The 17,646-nt window shown below is 49.3% G+C and overlaps 1 long non-coding RNA gene across 1 annotated transcript; it reads right to left on the bottom strand.

The window, feature by feature from the left end:
• Positions 1-3,341: 3,341 nt before the first annotated feature.
• Positions 3,342-5,401, bottom strand: LOC112646750 (uncharacterized). The gene is made up of 3 exons (XR_003127853.3): positions 4,952-5,401; positions 4,370-4,432; positions 3,342-3,833 (listed from the first exon to the last, which is right to left on the bottom strand). It is a non-coding gene; the product is annotated as an uncharacterized LOC112646750 (long non-coding RNA).
• Positions 5,402-17,646: the final 12,245 nt, after the last annotated feature.

Below are 17,646 nucleotides of genomic sequence, written 5' to 3'. Positions count from 1 at the left end.
TCAGGTGGCTAATTCATACTTTTAATCCCCATGATTTTAAAATTACAGGTGCTGAAGCCCTAGAACCCTGGGGGTGGGCCGGGGTGGGGGATGCTGGGATGGGGTATCCGCTCAGGTCTGCTTCTGGAACGCTGGAACACCTGGCTACATGCTCACTGCTCTGGGTCGATCCCTCTGAGGCAGACCCTGGAAGGAGGCTTTGTTGAAAGTACTTTCTTAGGAAAGTTCCTAACTTTCCTGGGGGGAGGGGAGGGAAGTGGGGCGGGGAGGGAGGAGGAGGAAGTCAGGTGAAGTATCAGGGTCCCACAAAGGGTGACTTCGGTGAGATCCCTCAAGGTGAGCTCCGGGGGCAGTTGCTCAGAGGGGCCCATATTTGCCTGAATTAAATTCTTAACAATTGTTGAAGGGGGGAGTGTGAGGGGGGGTGTCATGTGCTAATTTTGCAAATAGTGTAGGTGTGGAAGTGGCCCCACTGGGAAGCATGGGAGCCAAATCTGTATAAGGCTCCTGGCGCCTTCAGTGACAAGGTTAAGGGCTGCCCCTAGGGGAGGGGTGGCCACTTCCAGGCGCTGTGGGCAGAGCCCTGGGAGCATCTGTTAAACACATTTCAACAGTGGCTGCACGATAGGGCCACACACATGTGTAGGCTTGTGGAGAGAAATGGGTCCACTTACCAACAACTCATCTCTTTCAAAAACAGCCCCAAGGTGATCGGTACTAATCAGTCCCTTGGAGGGCTCGACCTTTGGAATTCTAAAATAGGCTTGTGTGAAGACAACACCCAAATTCCCATATTTTAAAAACAAGCAGCTCTCCTCCCTGCCCACCCTCCAACCCTGGCCCTCTGCACCTCCCTGACCAAGCACGCTTTCTCCCATAAAATCCACACTCTTAGAAAACATTCCAAGCCCGCTTTAAAGCGAAGACAGGTGCCTGGCGGGCCTCAGTATATCCACATTGCTAAATAACTATTTTTGGGTTTTTTGGGGGGTATTGTTTTGGTTTTGTGTGTGGAACATGAAAGACAAACAGTCAAGAAATTCATATACAAGCTGTATGAAGCATGCCTTTGTCACACTGTGAAGAAGGGAGTGGGTGTAGGTTTTGACCTTCACATTGATAGAATAGAAAGATTTTTTTTTTTTTTCCTAAGAATGGCAAGTCTGACAAGAGACAGATCCGGTTTCCATTTTGGGAAGTGAGATTCATGTCTGTCTGTTTCAGGCATAAGCCACTTTGTGAAACTGATGCACATGATTTCAAGGGTCGTAGCTTGGGTCACCAATGAAATCCGCACTTGCCCCCCTGACCTGGAGGGTTGATCTCACTGGACCTGGGCCTGAGGTTGGCTAAAGCTTCTGGGGGTGGGGGTAGGGTACCCTGAACAGCCAGACGGATCAGGGTTGAGGGCACAGGGCTGAGGGATTGTCCATTCCATGCTGGCCACACATGGTGGAAGCAAATGGGTACAACCAGCAGAGACCTGCGAGGCACTTACCTTGTCTGGGCCTCCGTTTCTTCCTCCGTGGGGTGGGCATGGTAAGAGTGCTGTCTATCAGACTCTCTGGGGAGGCATATGGGAGATGATGTACAGCAAGTGTCGGTGGGTCTGGCTGTAAGTCCTTATTATCAGCCTGGCACCGTGGTCCCTGGGAGGCACAGCTGCTCCCCACCCCCAGCCCCACTGTGGACTCTGGTATGGCCCACATAATTGGAGTCTAATTTGTGTCACTTCCTCCCTCTGTAAATTCCACTGGTGCGCTGCCCCTCGGGTGCAGGGCAATCCACCAACTTCCCCACTTGCTTGTTCCTCATTCATTCACTCATTCACACATCCATTCTGGCAAGAAATATTTACCAAGCACTAAGCACACTCACTTGGTGAATCCAAGACACACTTCCCCTGAAGTTGGGATGTGTCAGAGTCATGGCCACCAGGTGGCACGCATCATTGCCCACATATCATTTTGTTGAAACATGCAGATTGGGCATAAGCAAGCTTGGTGGAAACTTCCAGGAACAACAGAGGAACAGCCTTCTGGGAAATTCTGCATCATCAGAGCTCTTGGGGATGCAGAGGACCATTTTGGCAGAAAGACTTGGACACAGGCAAACCAGAGTGGAAAAGCAATTTGAAAGAGCTGGATCCATACGCAATGACCTTCTAGGAAATACCTTATTCCGTCCATTTCACTTACATTTCCTTTATGAGGTGTGCTTAAGAATGGTACATGACAGCCCTGACACTTGCTGGCTGTGTGACCTGGCACAGGTCATTCATTGTGTCTCAGTTTTCCCATCTATAAAAGGGGGTAAAGATACCTCTTGATACTGTCAGGAGGAATAAAAGTGTTAGTACATATGCAGCTCTCAGAACAGTGCCTGGCTCATAGCATGTATGCGTAAGTGCTCCCTGCTATTATTGTTACTATGATTGCTTCTAAGGAAGATCTGATGTTCCCCACTTGGGAATACAGGGCCTCACTTGGGCTTCAGGGGTGGCAGGAACCAGGGATGGGGGATTCAGTTCTGTCTTCTCTGGGTAGAGTGACCATTTTCCTCATGATGTGAGATGTGGCTTCGGCAACTCCAGACTCCATCTCGCCCACCTGCCCCCCGGCCTGCTGCCCCTCCAGCACCCTGGGGAAGGCACCCATTTCTGGGCCCATCAACCGAGGTCAAGGGAAGGCTAAAGAAAGAACTGGCAGGTCTCCCATCAGCAGTGGCAATGAGGGTAGTGGTGCACTAGGAGGGAGTCCCAGGAAAATGCACACGTCAGGGGCGGGCAGACAATCTCCCCAATGTCCACTCCTCATTTTACAAAGGAGGACAGCAGACCCCAGAATGTTTCATGACTTCCCCAAGGTCAGACACAGCCAGACAGTGATAGGTGGGCAATTGAGCCTCATGAGAAACTCCTTCTGTTCCTAACCCTTGCCCTACATTATTACATTACTCTTCATGGCAAACCTTAGCACAGTAGCCAGCTCCTTCTGAGCACTTACTACGTTGTAGGTAACTCTGGGAGCCCTCTATAGAAACAAGCAACTCACTTGAACTATCCCAAGCATGAGGAAGACACTATGAACACCCATTTTACAGATTAGGGAAACTGAGGCACACAGAAATAAAGTCATTTAGCAAGTGTCACACAGCTAGTGAATGGCAGGGTAAGGATTCCGGCTTAAGTAATCTGATTCTAGTCTTTGGGAGGTAGGGATTTTTTTTTTCTTTATCGAAGAGAATAAGCCTGTAATTTGTGTAGTTTCATGAACACACATAGGTACTGAGTTTTGAATAAAATATTTGACTTGATTATGACATTCCCCTACCTACAGTCATTCAAAGCAGAAAGATATTACACATTTATTATTGTTCTCCTAGGAAGCATGAATTACAGGAAGCCTTTCTGGAAAAGATTGTAGAAAGGAAAGAACACATTCGGTCTCTCCACCCCCACGGTTAATTGTCAAAGTCAGATTACACTTTATGCTAAGGTTGTCTACCTGTTTTTCTTTTTTAAAAATGATTTTTAAACATGTTTTCTTTGAAATAATGGTACATATACAGGACATGCAAAGAGACATACAGGGAATCCATCTGGCCTGTGGTGACAGCTTGCATAAGCAGCACACCAGTGCCACCAGGAAGCTGGCACTGGAGCCTCCGCAGGGCTTCTGGGCTCTGCTCCAGTCCCATAGGGTGAAGCCAATTCGCCCAAGGCCTCTCAGCTTCGAACTGGCTGATCAGGAACCCCACCTCTCATTTTCCTTCTTCCAGAACTGCAGGAGGCCAGCTCCATTTCTCCGAATCCAGTCTGAGGTTTTTCTCTCCTGCCATATTGAAGAGGCAATAGAGGCCACCTTGGTGGCTGTCTGGGGTCCAGTCCACAGCCATGAAGGGATGGGTAGGGGTGGCCTAGTCTCTGAGAGGGCTGAGTCCCTCCTGACAGCCAACAGGGCCTCGCAGCAGGGGCTAGAGGTAGGGCACCAGGGAGCTGGGAAACAGTGAGCAAGCCCAGGCACTGTTCCAGCCCTGCCTGATGGAGACAAAGAGCCTCCTACAAGACCCCTGAAAAGTGGCTAGACCCAGTGGGGGGCACCTGGCTGAGGGCAGGGCTGGCCAGGGACCTCATCCACTGAGAAGGCTCTTCCATAAGAACAAATATCGTTCAATAATCCCCTTTCTCCTTAGGTTAGTCAATTTACCCATAGTCTTTCCTGGGTCCATATTCCGTCTGAGCGGCCAGGATTACCTAACTCCCCCCACCCCAAGTCTTTTTCTAGAAGAACATTCACATGGAGATCATCGGGGTTGTCTACAAAGAAGGAAACTGGGGCCCTTAGGGTGAAGGCAGTATAGGACATACCCTTTCTTAGAATCCCAGGAAAGGTGTCCTCATGGTTTCACCTGAGAAGAGGTGAGTAGGCCCCTGGATGAAAAGGTGAGAGGTACCCAGATCAAAACAGATTTCCTACGACCCCTTGTAGTCAGTTGCCTAAAATCCCACCATTATAATGTGATCTCTGCTGTTTATGACAGAGAGACATCACAAGCAGGAGGAGGAGCAGAGGGGAGAGGAAGAAGCAGACTTCCCGGCCAACCAGGGAGCTGGATGTGGGATCATGACCTGAGCCGAAGGCAGACGCTTCATGGGCTGAACCCCCCGGGCGCCCCTCTCTGCTCTGTCTTCACACGGCATTGTCCCTCTGTGTCCCAAGTTCCCCTCTCCTTTCCTATGAGGACACCTTTCAGTGGATTTGGGGCCCACTCGGAATCAACGATGACCTCGTCTCAACATCCATACTTTAAGTACATTTGCCCTATTTCCAACTAAGGCCACATACGCAGGTTCCAGAGTTCCAGGGATTAGGGGGTGCAGTGGATACCTCTGGTTGGATGGGAGGAGGGGGGCACGATTAGATCAACTCTAGGGCCCAAGTTAGCTAACCTCGATTGGGGAAGTAGAGGAAAGGCAGCTCAGGCAGAGGGGAGCAGTACGTGCAAAGGCACGGACCAGAGAAGTTCAAGGAACTGCAAGCAGTTGGGCATGGTTCTCAAAAGGGGGTCTCTGGGAGGGGGAGGACGGGGGGTATGTCGTCGGGCAGGTGCCGGCCAGCTCACAGCCAGAGCTCGAACTTGGCCACGACAGCAACGGGAAGCCACAGAAGGGTGGGCCTGGGTTATTATGTCACTTGACTGTCCCCGCATCTCTGAGAGGCCAGTAAGCTGATCCTCATTTACAGCTGAAAACACTGTGGCTCAAAGAGCTGATGCCATTTGCCCACCGCCCTCACTGAGAGTGGTTTTCCGACGCTGGGCCTGGGGGGGGCGCCATGTTGGTAGGCTGAGACCCCGCCCTGGCCACAGCTGATTGGTCCAGCCTGGACCACCTGACTCAGGAGGGGCCAATCAGAATCTCCCATCCCTCTGTGCGCCTGAGTCTTCCCGACGCGGGAGGGGTGACGAGGCGCCTGGCTCAGCCGCCATAGGTTCCCCCCGTTCCCGGCTCTGCGTCCTCATGAAGCTTCTTGAGCCTCTCTTCGCGCCAGTTTCCTTCTCTGGAAGTGAGAGAAATGAAAATAGCACTTTCTTCCGTGGCTCCAGTGGGATAACGTGAAAGCCCGGTGGTGAAGCGTTTTGCCCGAGGCCTGGCACGCGGGAAACCCTGGCCAGACGGGCGCCATGAACAAAGGGGGACGGGACTCGGGCTGTGCGGAGGCCACTGCTGCCTCGCGTGTGAGGAGGAGAGGAAGACGGAGAAGGAGCCAGACAGGGAGAGAGAGACCACAGGCCCTTGACAGCGTTCCAGGACTTGAGTCCAACTGATAAGAGACTTGGCTGCCCTCCCTGTACAGAGGTCCCTGGAAAGACGCCCTGCCCTGGCCGCTCCGAGCCTGGCCTAGGCTAGCATAGATGAGTCTCTGATATTTGCCATCAAAACCAAACCCAAACAAAACAGCCAGAACAGCAAACACCTTGACTGGGACATTTTGGCAACTTGAAGCCCCCTTGGAATCCACTGAAACGGCCTTCGAACTGGACGCCAGGAAATTCCTGCCCCAGACTTGGTTACTATGTCAAGAAACCAGCCCAAGCGGTACTGAGGGGGCAGCTGCCGAGGCTCCTGGGAGGCCATCCTGCCTTGACCCGCCGAGACCTCACCTCCCAAGGAGCGGGCATGTGATCTGCTGCCCCACATTCCACGCCCACACCCACACCCACACCTCCTGCTTCAGATGGGCAGGCTTCTGGCAAGTTCCACATTCAGCCCAGGAACTTGTTTAACAGGTGCCTTAAGGTGGGAGACTCCCGACCAGGCCTAGGCTGGAGAATGTGTGAGAGGGGAGTACGTTGGGACTGTCATAATTTCCCAAGTTACATGCCAAGATGAATGCCTCACATCCGTCACCTCCTCAGCCACCAGGTTGGAAGGATGCCATCCACGCTGATAGCAGAACAAATTGAAGCTCAGATATTGCTAGCTTCTTGCTCAAGGTTATCCAGTGACTACATGTGGGAGCCAGAGCTTTTTTTTTTTTCTCTAATATGAAATCAGCAAGGTTTATCATTAACACTTTGAAATAGAAACAAGGCGTAGGAAAGTGGTATAAGGAACCTCTTTGGACTCACCAGCCAACTGCCATTCATTGTTTCATCTATACCTTAAACTTTTTTGCAAGGGCAGAGGCACTGGAGTATTTTAAAGTAAATTCTGGAAAGCCTGTACATCACCTATGAAGGTTCCAAAATGCATCTCTAACAGATGAGGAATTTCTTTTTTTTTTTTTTTTTTTTTTTTTTTTTGCACATAACCATATGCTCATTGTCACAAGACCACTGGTTGGGAAAGTTCACATTGGAACCATCATTCCATGTGTCCTGGGAGGAGGCAGACAGTCCCAGGCAAGTCCTGTTCTTCCAAGGTGGGCAAGATCACTACAGCAGCAGCATCACTAGAGAAGTCCCTAGAAATGCAGATTCTCAGGCCCATCCCAGAATGACTCAGTCAGAAACTCTGAAGCTGGGCCAAGCAATCTGTTTTAACACATCCCCCCAGGATTCTGATGGCAGCTCAAGCTCAAGAATTTCTGCTCTGGAGAAAGACAGACAGCCCATGGAGTTGATTCCGTACTTGCATTTAGTCGGTTTATTATTTTTGCTGGTTCTAACTCCTTCTCCAAAGGATGCTGAGGGGCTGGTCATAAGTGATATTGTCTTCCAGTTTGAATTGGCAACTCTGGAGACTGGTGATTAGTGGGTGAGATCTGGCTCCTCCCCTCACATCCTGGGTGACCCTGAGCCAAAGCCTCCTCATCCATAAAATGTGCACCTAACAGCATGTGTGTCCTGGGCTGGCTGTAAGAAGGACGATAGGTAAAGTACAGGAAACAGTTAGAATGATTCCCAGTGCATAGCAAGTGTTATGAAAGGACCAGCTGTTCTTACCAAACGTGGGCATCAAGGCTGGGGTAGTATGAGGAGGAGCCTGATTTTCAGAGGCAGGGTGCGGGTGGGCCTCTGGGGAGGTGTGAAGGAGGCTGGGGGGCTGCTGGGAAAAGCTAGGACCCCCCCCCGGGGCAGGGAGCCTGCAAGGCAGTGACGTGGCAAGAGATGGAGAGGGAAGAGCTCACGGTTGCCCAGGGTGATGGGCTTCCCAAAGTCCCAGAGAGGGTACCGGAGGGGCCCGCTCAGCTGTAAGAGCTGCCCCTGGGAGCCCCAGGAAGGTTCTCCGATCTTCCAGGGCCCAGCTGGGAAACAGAGAAACAATCAAGGAGCAAGGGGGAGCCTGGACTCCACGAAGGCTGGGGGCCAGGAGGCCTGTGCTGGGTTCAGAGCAAACACCGAGGACAGTCGCCATGGGTATGGTTGTCCCCGAGGCTTGGAAACAGGAGTTACGTATTGGTAATTTAAATAGGGCAGACTCTCAGACCCTTCATTTAAATGAGAAATTTAACAGAGTGCTAGAAATCTCGTTTCCCTGTCTGTGCATGTGAGAGAAGAGTCACGGGATTTAATCTCTAAGAGGAGGGAGATGCCAATCCAGTGGTACAATCAGGACAAGCTTTGAGGTAAGAAAACCGAGGTTCACAGTAAACCGAGGTTCACAGTGTGAGCTCACCAGGGATTTCATTATTAACCGTTCACCTGTTTTGCTGATCCTCTGCTCCCCTGCCCTCTGGAGGCTGCTAGTTTGTTCTTTATGCTTATGAGTTTCTTTTTGTTGTTTGCTTGTTTGGGGTTTGTTTGGATATTTTGGTTCTACATATGAGTGAAATCATATGGTATTTGTCTTTCTCTGACATAAGTCCTGGAGACCCATCCATGCTGTTGCCAATGGCAGGATGTCCTTCTTACAGCTGTGTAAGATTCCATTCTCTATGTGCACCACGTGCTCTTTATCCATTCATCTACCAATGGACACAGTTGCTCCCATATCATGACTTCAGCAGACAATGCTCTAATAAACAGAGGTGCGTGTATCTTTTCAAATTCATGTTTTAGTTTTTGGGACAACCTCCATACAGTTTTTCACAGTGGCTGCACCAGTTTGCATTTCCACCAACAGTTCGCCTTTTCTCCACAACCTCGCCAACACTTCTTGTCTTTTTGATACCAGCCATCCTGACAGGTGTGGGGTGATATCTCCGTGTGGTTTTGATTTGCACTTCCCTGATGATCAGTGATGTGGAACATCTTCTCATGTGTCTGTCATCTGGGTATCTTCTTTGGAGAAATGTCTATTCAGGTCCTCTGCCTGTTTTAAAAATCAGATTGTTTTTTGGTAGCGTTACAGGAGTTCTTTATATATTTGGATACTAACCCCTCATGCAATACGCAACTATTTCCTGCCATTCAGTAGGCTGCCTTTTTGTTTTGTTGATGGTTTCTTTCACTGTGTAAAAACTTTTTAGTTTGATTTACTCCCACTTGTTTATTTTTATTTCTTTGAAAAAAATACATTTATATTTGCTATAAAAAATCTATGAACCTATCCATTGAAATCTATGTTAAAATTCATGAGTTCACAAAAATATGTTTTAAAATCTAGTGGATCTCCTTCAGAGGATGATGAGGAATCAACATGTTATCTTGAAAACTGGTAAAGGGAAGGGATCAAGCAGTGGCTCTGTCTTTCCTGTTCTAAATGAGTAACCCCAGTGGAGTCAAAGGAAAGCATCTCTTTAGGAAAGTATTACAATTGACACTTTGAAGGAAATGATGGGATTAGAAAATTAGTTTTGCCTAATGAATTAGTGAATCTAGACGTTGAGAGCCAATGCGTGCCAACATCACAAAAAGAGACAACCAAACATTAGGAGCCAGAGGTATGGTGCCTGAGCCAATCCAGCCTCCGGATCACAATCACATTGCCAGTTTGCAGGAAGTTCAGAGGACAGAGGAACGTGCAGCACTGCTCTTGGAGTGTGCAATCTGCCAAATGCAGACAGTGGGAAACCCAACCCACATGGCCTGGGTTCCTCAGCAGGTAAATTATAAGGGGTGGGGGAGGTAGATGGAGTGGCAGGCAGAAAAATGGCCCCTAAAAATGTCCATGTCCTAATCCCCAGAACTTATGAACATATGGCCTCATATGGCAAAAGGGATTTTGCAGGTGTGTGTAAGTTAAGGATCTTGAGAGAGGGAGATAGTCCAAAGGGTCAAGGACAATCGAAAGATCCTCATAAAATGGAGGCAGGAGAGTCAAAAGGGAGGTGAAGCAGCATGCGCAAGACTCAACCAGCCATTTCTGGTTTTGAGGATGGAGGGAGGCCTCATGAGCAGAGGAATGCAGTGGCTTCTAAAAGCTGGAAGAGATAAGAGAATGTATCGTCCCCTGAGCTTCTGGAAGGAATGCTGCCCCACCAACACTGGGATTTCAGTCCAGTGGAACTATTTCAGACACCTGACCTCCACAACTGTGAGGAATCAATTAGGCCACTAAGCTTGTCATCGTCTTTTTACCATGGTGATGAGAAATGAATGCAGATGGGAAACCTGTCAGTGAAAGAAATTCAAAGGCCACAGCAGGTTAGCAAAATGCATGAGACTGAACTAGAGTGGCATGTAAGGAAGCCATGAACACATGAACATGAAAGTCAGGAGAACGGGCATGTCTGTGGGGCAAGGGGCTGCTGTTATCAGAGGAGGGCTCATGGATGAGCTCCTGGGGAGGGTGTTTGTGTCCCACGCTCTGTCCCAGCTGGCTGGTGGCTTCAAGGGGCTCACCTGATAATCATTCATTAAGCCACACCTTTGTTTCACGTGGTTTCTTAAGACTTTCATTTTATATTTAACAAGGTAACCATAATAATATTTGTGAAGATGGCTTTGTGGTGTAGCATCAGACTTCATCTGCAGCCACAGAAGATGGGTATCCTCCCTCCCCGATCTTGCTGAGGTTTCTTTTGCCTGCAGCACAGCAATGGTACAGAGAGAAAAGGAAAACAGATCTGCAGAGCTTGGACTCACATCATGCCCAGGAGTGGGGCAGAGCAGACTTGCCAACGAGTGGAACCCAGTTATGAAAATGGTCTGCGTGCAGACCTGGAAGACTCAGTGCCCACTCCCTGTGGTAGGGAGAGCTGTCCTGTGCTCTCTCTGCAGGTTCCCTGGTGAGACCATGCTCCAGGTGCCCAGCATGGGGTTAGGCCTCCTTTCTTGGGTCCTTCCCTCCCCTGCTTCATTTCCTTGCTCCTTCTCCTGGGGTTTCCAGGGAGTCACCTCCCAGAAAGACCACTTGCCCTCAAACCCTTGTCCCAAGGTTTGCTTCTGGGGAAACCCACAGCAAGTCACTAAGAGAAGATCCAATGAGGTAGGAGGAGACGGGTAATCGCAAACACCCGGGTATAGACAGTGCCTGTGGCTGTTTACCTGTCAGCTTCTGCCCCAGACTGGTACCACCCCATTCCCAGCTCCCCACACAACCTCTGCTGTGTATAGCTTTTTGGTAGACAGACAGGTGCAGGTCCCATCCTCTGCCAGGAGCATCTACAAATCTATAATGGTGTGACTGGTGCCCCCTAGCCTCTGCAGCCTGCCTGAGCCTACCTGGCAGCCTTGCTGGGTTCCATCCCGGGCATACTCAGAGCCAGGTAACTCTCATGTAATCTGGTCATTCTTCATGACCACCTACAAGGTGTGTATAATTTTCTTGCTTTTAAAGATGAGAGAGGCCAAGGCTCAGAGGATAAGATACAAGGCCCAAGGCCCCAAAGAAGTAGAGAAGCCATCAGACTGGGGCCTGGGTGTTCGTGCCATGCTACAGGCTTCCTACAGGATGGTATGACGCAAGACCCTGCCCACAAACAGTGGAGGATCACCTCTGGAGGCGTTTCCTCCTGGGCCAGGCCAAGAGCATGATTGCTGTGATTATGTGTCAGCCGGGAGCCCTGACTGTTGTGCAACTGCCCTTCTCCTGAACTATGCATCTGTCACCCTCCCCCCAGTCAAACTTCTCTGCACTACCTCCTTGGGAGTCTTCCCTGAGCTCCCCGCTAGACTGTCCCGTGCCCCTTGGTGTTCCCATGGGGTCCTGCATGTGGGAACAGTGTGGCACGTGCCATGTGGTTTGCTCCTCCACCAAATCCGGAGCTTCTGGAAGGCAAGCACTCTGTGTAACCCATGTCCCTCCCAACATCTAGCATGGTGCAGGCACATAGTAGGTCCTCAGTGTGGGATTGTTGAATCAGTGACTGATCAAATGGATGAGGATGTCTGCCTTCCTAAATAGGCTGCAGGGTTCTGTGGAGGAAGCTTCTGAGCATCCTGTGTGCCATCCTTGGCTTCATGCCCAGCAGCAGGGGCCAGACGGAACACAGCTGTGAGTGGAGTCTCTGCGCGGAGGGAGGGTAGCATGATGCTTACATGGGGACACAGATTCTGTCTTTCCATCTTCTCATAGCTGTGTGGCTATGGTCAGATGACTCAACCACTCTGTGCCCTCCAGCTGACAAATATCTGAAGGTAATGAATTTTGGGAGGGGAAGCCACCAATACTGAGGGACAGAGCCCCAAACGGATCCCAAAGGGATCTGGGTGGAGGGCCACATCATCAGCTAGAGTTCCCTCTTCCATGGCATGAGGGTGCGGGAGAAGGTACGTGGTTATGAGGATTGCCTGAGGGCAGAAACCTGAGTGAGTGTGGACCCAGGACAAATGGGCGGAACTGCTGGCTGGTGTTGCTGCTACCCCACTGTGGGTGGCCTCTCTCCTCCTCGGCAGACCCTCACTATTTGTCTGATGAACAAACCGGCTTTCCTCCTGGTTAACCAGGTACCCAACGCCTGCCCCTTCTTCCTCGGGCTGGTTCTCAGAAGTCTCTGTGGCCGGGTTGGCAGGTACAAACGGGTGTTGTGGGTGTCTCCACAGCATCTGTCCCACTCCTGGGAGCATCCTGTCTTCCAGAGGGACACGGCCATTGTCCCTGGGCCTGGCCTCCCCTCCGTGTCACCATGACCGAGGCCCTCTGGGGCCTGTGTCTCCAGCTTTCTCGTTTATCAGTTCAGCCAAATTGTGGGCACCTTTGTGTCAGGCACTACAGTAGAAGTTAGGAATAAAGCAGGGATGATCTGCGTTCCCTGCTTGCCCTCACAGAGCTGACCGTCCACCAGGGGGGCATGGGACCGAAGCAGTGAAGCCAGTGAATAGAAGCTGTGGGAGGACAAACCAGGACAGGCAATGCCGGTGACAAAGGTGGGGCACCATTTCTTTTACGCTTTGAGTGTTTTATTTTGAAATGATTACAGATTCATAGGATTGTCCAGAGAAGCCTTGTGTGTACCTCTAACTTAGGATCCCTCAGCGGCTGCATCTCATGTGGTGACATCTTAGGTAGCTGGTAACTTTGGCATCACATCAGAGCCAGGAAACTGGCTGTGGGTAGGAGGTTTTAGCCATTTGATCCCATGCCTAGATTCCTGCGAGCACCACCTCCGTCAAGATACAGACCTGTTCCTCCCCCAAAGAGACTCCTTGTCCTACCCTCACAGTCACTCTGTCCTCTTCCTGCCACCACTCAGCGGCTCTCCATCTCTGTGACACCGTGCTGTCCAAAATGTTCTAGAAGCCGAATTGTATAACCTGTCATTTTTTTTTCAGATTTGCATGTATTCGTCACCAGACTCTCTGGGTCTGTACCTGTGCTCTCCCACTCACCTCTCTCTGCCTCCCTTCTTCCTTCGCCTCTAACAACTTCAGGGCACACTTCCAAAAAGGGCCATTCTCTTGCATAACTAGAGTGCAACACCAGGAAATTCACATCATTATAATACCATTATCTACAGACCTGCTTCAAATGATTGTTCCAGCTAATGTCCGTTAGACCAAGAGATAAAAACTTTCTTTTTCCTAGGCCAGGATCTGATCCAGAATCATAGTGGCATTTGATTGGTGTAAAATCAAATGTCCTTGGTGTCCCTTGATCTGGAATGTTCCATGGCCTTTCTTTTATCTTTTTCCGACATTGACATTTTTGAAGACTACAAGTCAGCGATTTCCTCAGATCCTCGTCACTCTGGGTATGATATTTCCTCATGATAGGATTCACATGAAGCATTTCAGCAGGAATACCCAGAAGCAAGGTGCACTTTCCTTGGTGCATCATACCCAGGGTCACGCTGTGTCATCTGTCCTGTCACTGGTCCTGGTAATACTGATCCCTCAGTAAAGCTGTGGTCTGGCAGCTTCTTCCACTATAATGAGGCTGTTTTCCCCTCTGTAATTCATAAGCATCTGTGAAGACATACTGTAAGACTGTGTAAATATCGTGTTTCTCATTAAGCCTTCATCTGCTTTTGTTTAAATTTTAACAGAATTTTTATTGAAGCAAAATTTACCTACAGAAAAGTACACAAAGTGCTCAATGAACGATTACAAAGTGAACAGGCAGCAGGGCAGCGTGAGGAACACTTTAATGAGGTGCTGGGGACAAGGGGCAGGCTTCCTGGGGAGGGGCTCAAGCCAGAGCCCCAATGGAAGAAACAGGAGTCCCTGTGGGTAGCTGGAGGGAGAGCGGGTCTGGGGAGGGACCCCAAGATCCAGGAGGCAGGGTGGGGCTGGGGGGCTGCAGGCAGAAGCCAGTATGAGAAGTCTGATGTTCTTGTGAGGGCTCCCAGGGCCCTAAGGTGAAGTCTCAAGGTTTCTGGAGGTCACCCCCTAGGAAACAGAAGTAGGGGACTGGGAAGAAGAGGCAGGGAAAGCAGACAAAGGGTGTGTAATTGGTTTATGCACCTCTGTAAGCAGCTGATCCTTTGGGAGGGTCCTGGGAAACCCCAGAATAATCCTCAGGGTTCTATGCAGCCCCGGGCATGAACACCATATTTCTGGCCCAGGGTGCCAAAATCCAACCCTTTACTCAGAAGTAAGTGCCCACAGCACCTGCTCTGCTATGTTGGAGCTGGGAGGGCTTGGAGTAGGGGAGAGGCACACTCTGACATTGGTTGGTTGGTTGGTTGGTTGTTGGTTGGTTGGTTGGTTGGTTGGTTTTTGCAGGGTCACTCAGACTGTTGCACAAAGAACTGAGTGCAGAGGAAGTCAGAATGGGGGTAGGAAAGCCACACCTTTCTGTTCCCTGGCTCGAGGGATTCTGCGCTCCTCCTGAAGTTCTCTCAGGGAATGAGCCCAAGCTAGGCTGCACCAGGCCAGATTGCACCAAACCAGGGAAAGGAAGGTTCCATCCCATTCCTGCAGCCACTTCACTGAAAAACTCCCCCTTCAGGCACAACCTCACTTGGGAACCCAGGGCCCTAGGAGTTTTCTTTTTTTTTTTTTTTTAAGATTTTATTTATTTATTCATGAGAGACACAGAGAGAGAGAGAGAGAGAGGCAGAGACACAGGCAGAAGGAGAAGCAGGCTCCACGCAGGGAGCCCGACGTGGGACTCGATCCTGGGTCTCCAGGATCAGGCCCTGGGCTGCAGGCAGCACTAAACCACTGTGCCACTGGGGCTGCCCCCCTAGGAGTTTTCACAGGGAGTCCCTGGGGACTTTGAATGCTTTTTTTTTTTTAATATCAAAAATCCCTTAAAAATTGTTCATTTAACTTCTGATTAGGTTTCCCAGTTTACATATAAACTCATCCATTTTCATTCAGTAAATACATATATAGGGTGTCCTTTTATTTTTTTATATTTTTTATTTTTTAAAGATTTTATTTATTTATGAGAGACACAGAGACAGAGAGGCAGAAGCACAAGCAGAGGGAGAAGCAGGCTCCCCACAAGGGCCTGATGTGGGACTTGATCCCGGACCCTGGGATCACTACCTCGAGCTGGAGGCAGGGATGCTCAACAGCTGAGCCACCCAGGGATCCCACAGGGTGTCCTTTTAAAATACATCTCTATTGAGATGAAATTCATGTAACATCAGATTCACCATTTTGGCCATTTTAATGTGTGAAAATCAGTGGGTTGTAGTATAGTCACAAAGTCTGGTGACCATCCCTTCTACTTTATTCCAGAATATTATCATCACCCTCCATCACCATGGGGAGCAGAAGGTGGTGAGCAGAGATATGTAAGGCCTTGGGCGATTTTGACTTGGACTGAAACTCTGACTCTGGCTGACAGATCTGGGTGCTTTTGAATTTTTGTTTTAAAGATTTATTTTAGAGAAAGGGATCAGGGGGAGGGCAGAAGGAGAGGGAGAGAGAATCTCAAGCAGACTCCCCATTAAGCACAGAGCCAGACACCTGACTCATTCCCACAACCTCCAAATCATGACTTGAGCTGAAATCAAGAGTCCACAGCTTAACTGACTAAGCCACCCAGGTGCTCTGCTTTTTATTTTTTAAATGAGAGTAGGTTTTGAAAGAGTCAAATTTCCAACTATAAGACAGTCTGAAAAAGCAAAACTATAGAGATGGTGAATAGATGGTGAAAGGATCAGTAGTTGACAGGGGTTTGGGGTAAGGGAAAGTAGAGCACAGGAGAGTATTTAGGGCAGTGAAACCATCTGTATGATATGATGGTGGACTCATGACATTCCATGTTTGTCAAGACCCACAGAACATACACCACCAAGAGGGAAGCCTAGTGTAAGTTATGGACTTGACGCACAGGAATCTTCTCTTTCAGCCATACCACACATATGGAACCTTCTAGAAGTTCCCTGCCCAAGATCATTCCTTCCTCTTCAGGAAATCTTTTGGTAAATAGCTTTATTCATGTGTTAGGTCCGAACAATTGCAGGTGAGGAAAGTGATAGGGACAAGAGTTCCCATGCCTGTCCCAGCCAATAAGGAGGTGTCACCCCATGAATGAGTGGCAACATCTGCCATGGGTGTGTAGGAGGAGGCGCTGTGGCATTTGTGCTACTTATTTACCTCCTGGGATTAAACAAGTCCCAGGGCACATTCATTTAGCACCTGGTGTCCTGTTCCATGGGGCTGTGCCTGCTCTCTCCTGCTGGAATGAAGTCCCTTGGAAGCCCGTAAATGCCCGCAGCTGTAGGATGTGCTCAGCCAGTGTTCTCCCTCATTATGGCCAAAGACTATGGAAAAAGTAACAAGGAGAGTATGACATGAACAGTGCCCAGAAATGGGCTGTGTGGTGTGTGTATGTATGTGTGTGTGACCACAGTTTCGGTGCAAACTTGTTTCACATAAGCAAGTCTGATTGTGGTAACACAGTGGAGCACATTTTCACCCCAGGCCTTGGCTCTTTGCCTTCTCTCTGCATAGAATACTGTCCCCCATATTCACTTCTCACCATATTCAGGCCTCTGATCAAGCATCATCTCTCCTGACTGCTCTGGCAACGAGAGCCCCACTCACTCTCCAGCCCTACCCTGACTACAACAAATGACCAAGCCTCCCATCTCTGTCCCCAGCTCCATGTGGCCTCCCTGTATCTGTGTCCTTCCTCTTCTCTCTCTCTCTCTTTTTAAAAGATTTTTTAAAAATTATTTTTAAGTAATCTCTATACCTAAAGGGGGGCTCAATCTCATGACCCTGAGATCAAGAGGTATACTGTCTACCAACTGAGCCACCCAGGCACCCCCTCCTCCTCTGTCTCTTATAAGGAAGGACAGTCATTGGACTTACAGCACACCCAATAATCTTGAGATCTTTAACTTAATGATGTCTTCAAAGATTGTTTTTCCATATAAGGCTACATGCATAGTTTCTGTGGGTTAGGATGTGACATATGCTTTGGGGTAGCCATTACTCAACCCAGTATATTCGTTACCTTACACTACATTACACATGGATTTATTTGCAGCCTATCATATCTACTAGGAAAGAAAATACAAAAGTGCGGGAATAGTCTTGTGTTCAGGGGTCCAGTGTCACATAACAGATGCTTAAAACTATCTGCTAAATGAATGAAAGTAACTTTCCCTCCCTAATTCCAGTTTCTTCATCTAAAAACTGATTATATCATTGTCTGTGTGCATGGCCATTAAAAACACAAAAAGAATTGAGGGTTTACATAAAGAGCCATAACTTCAAACTAATTCTTTTTTTTTTTTTAAGATTTTATTTATTTATTCATGAGAGACACAGAGAGAGAGGCAGAGACACAGGCAGAGGGAGAAGCAGGCTCCATGCAGGGAGCCCGACGTGGGACTCAATCCCAGGTCTCCAGGATCACACCCTGGGCTGCAGGCGGCGCTAAACCACTGCGCCACTGGGGCTGCCCCTTCA

Source organism: Canis lupus, chromosome 5 (assembly GCF_003254725.2).
Source record: "Canis lupus dingo isolate Sandy chromosome 5, ASM325472v2, whole genome shotgun sequence".
Taxonomy (NCBI): domain Eukaryota; kingdom Metazoa; phylum Chordata; class Mammalia; order Carnivora; family Canidae; genus Canis; species Canis lupus.
The sequence above is the reverse complement of the archived record's forward strand: the minus strand, read 5'-3'. Positions and strand labels throughout refer to the sequence as shown.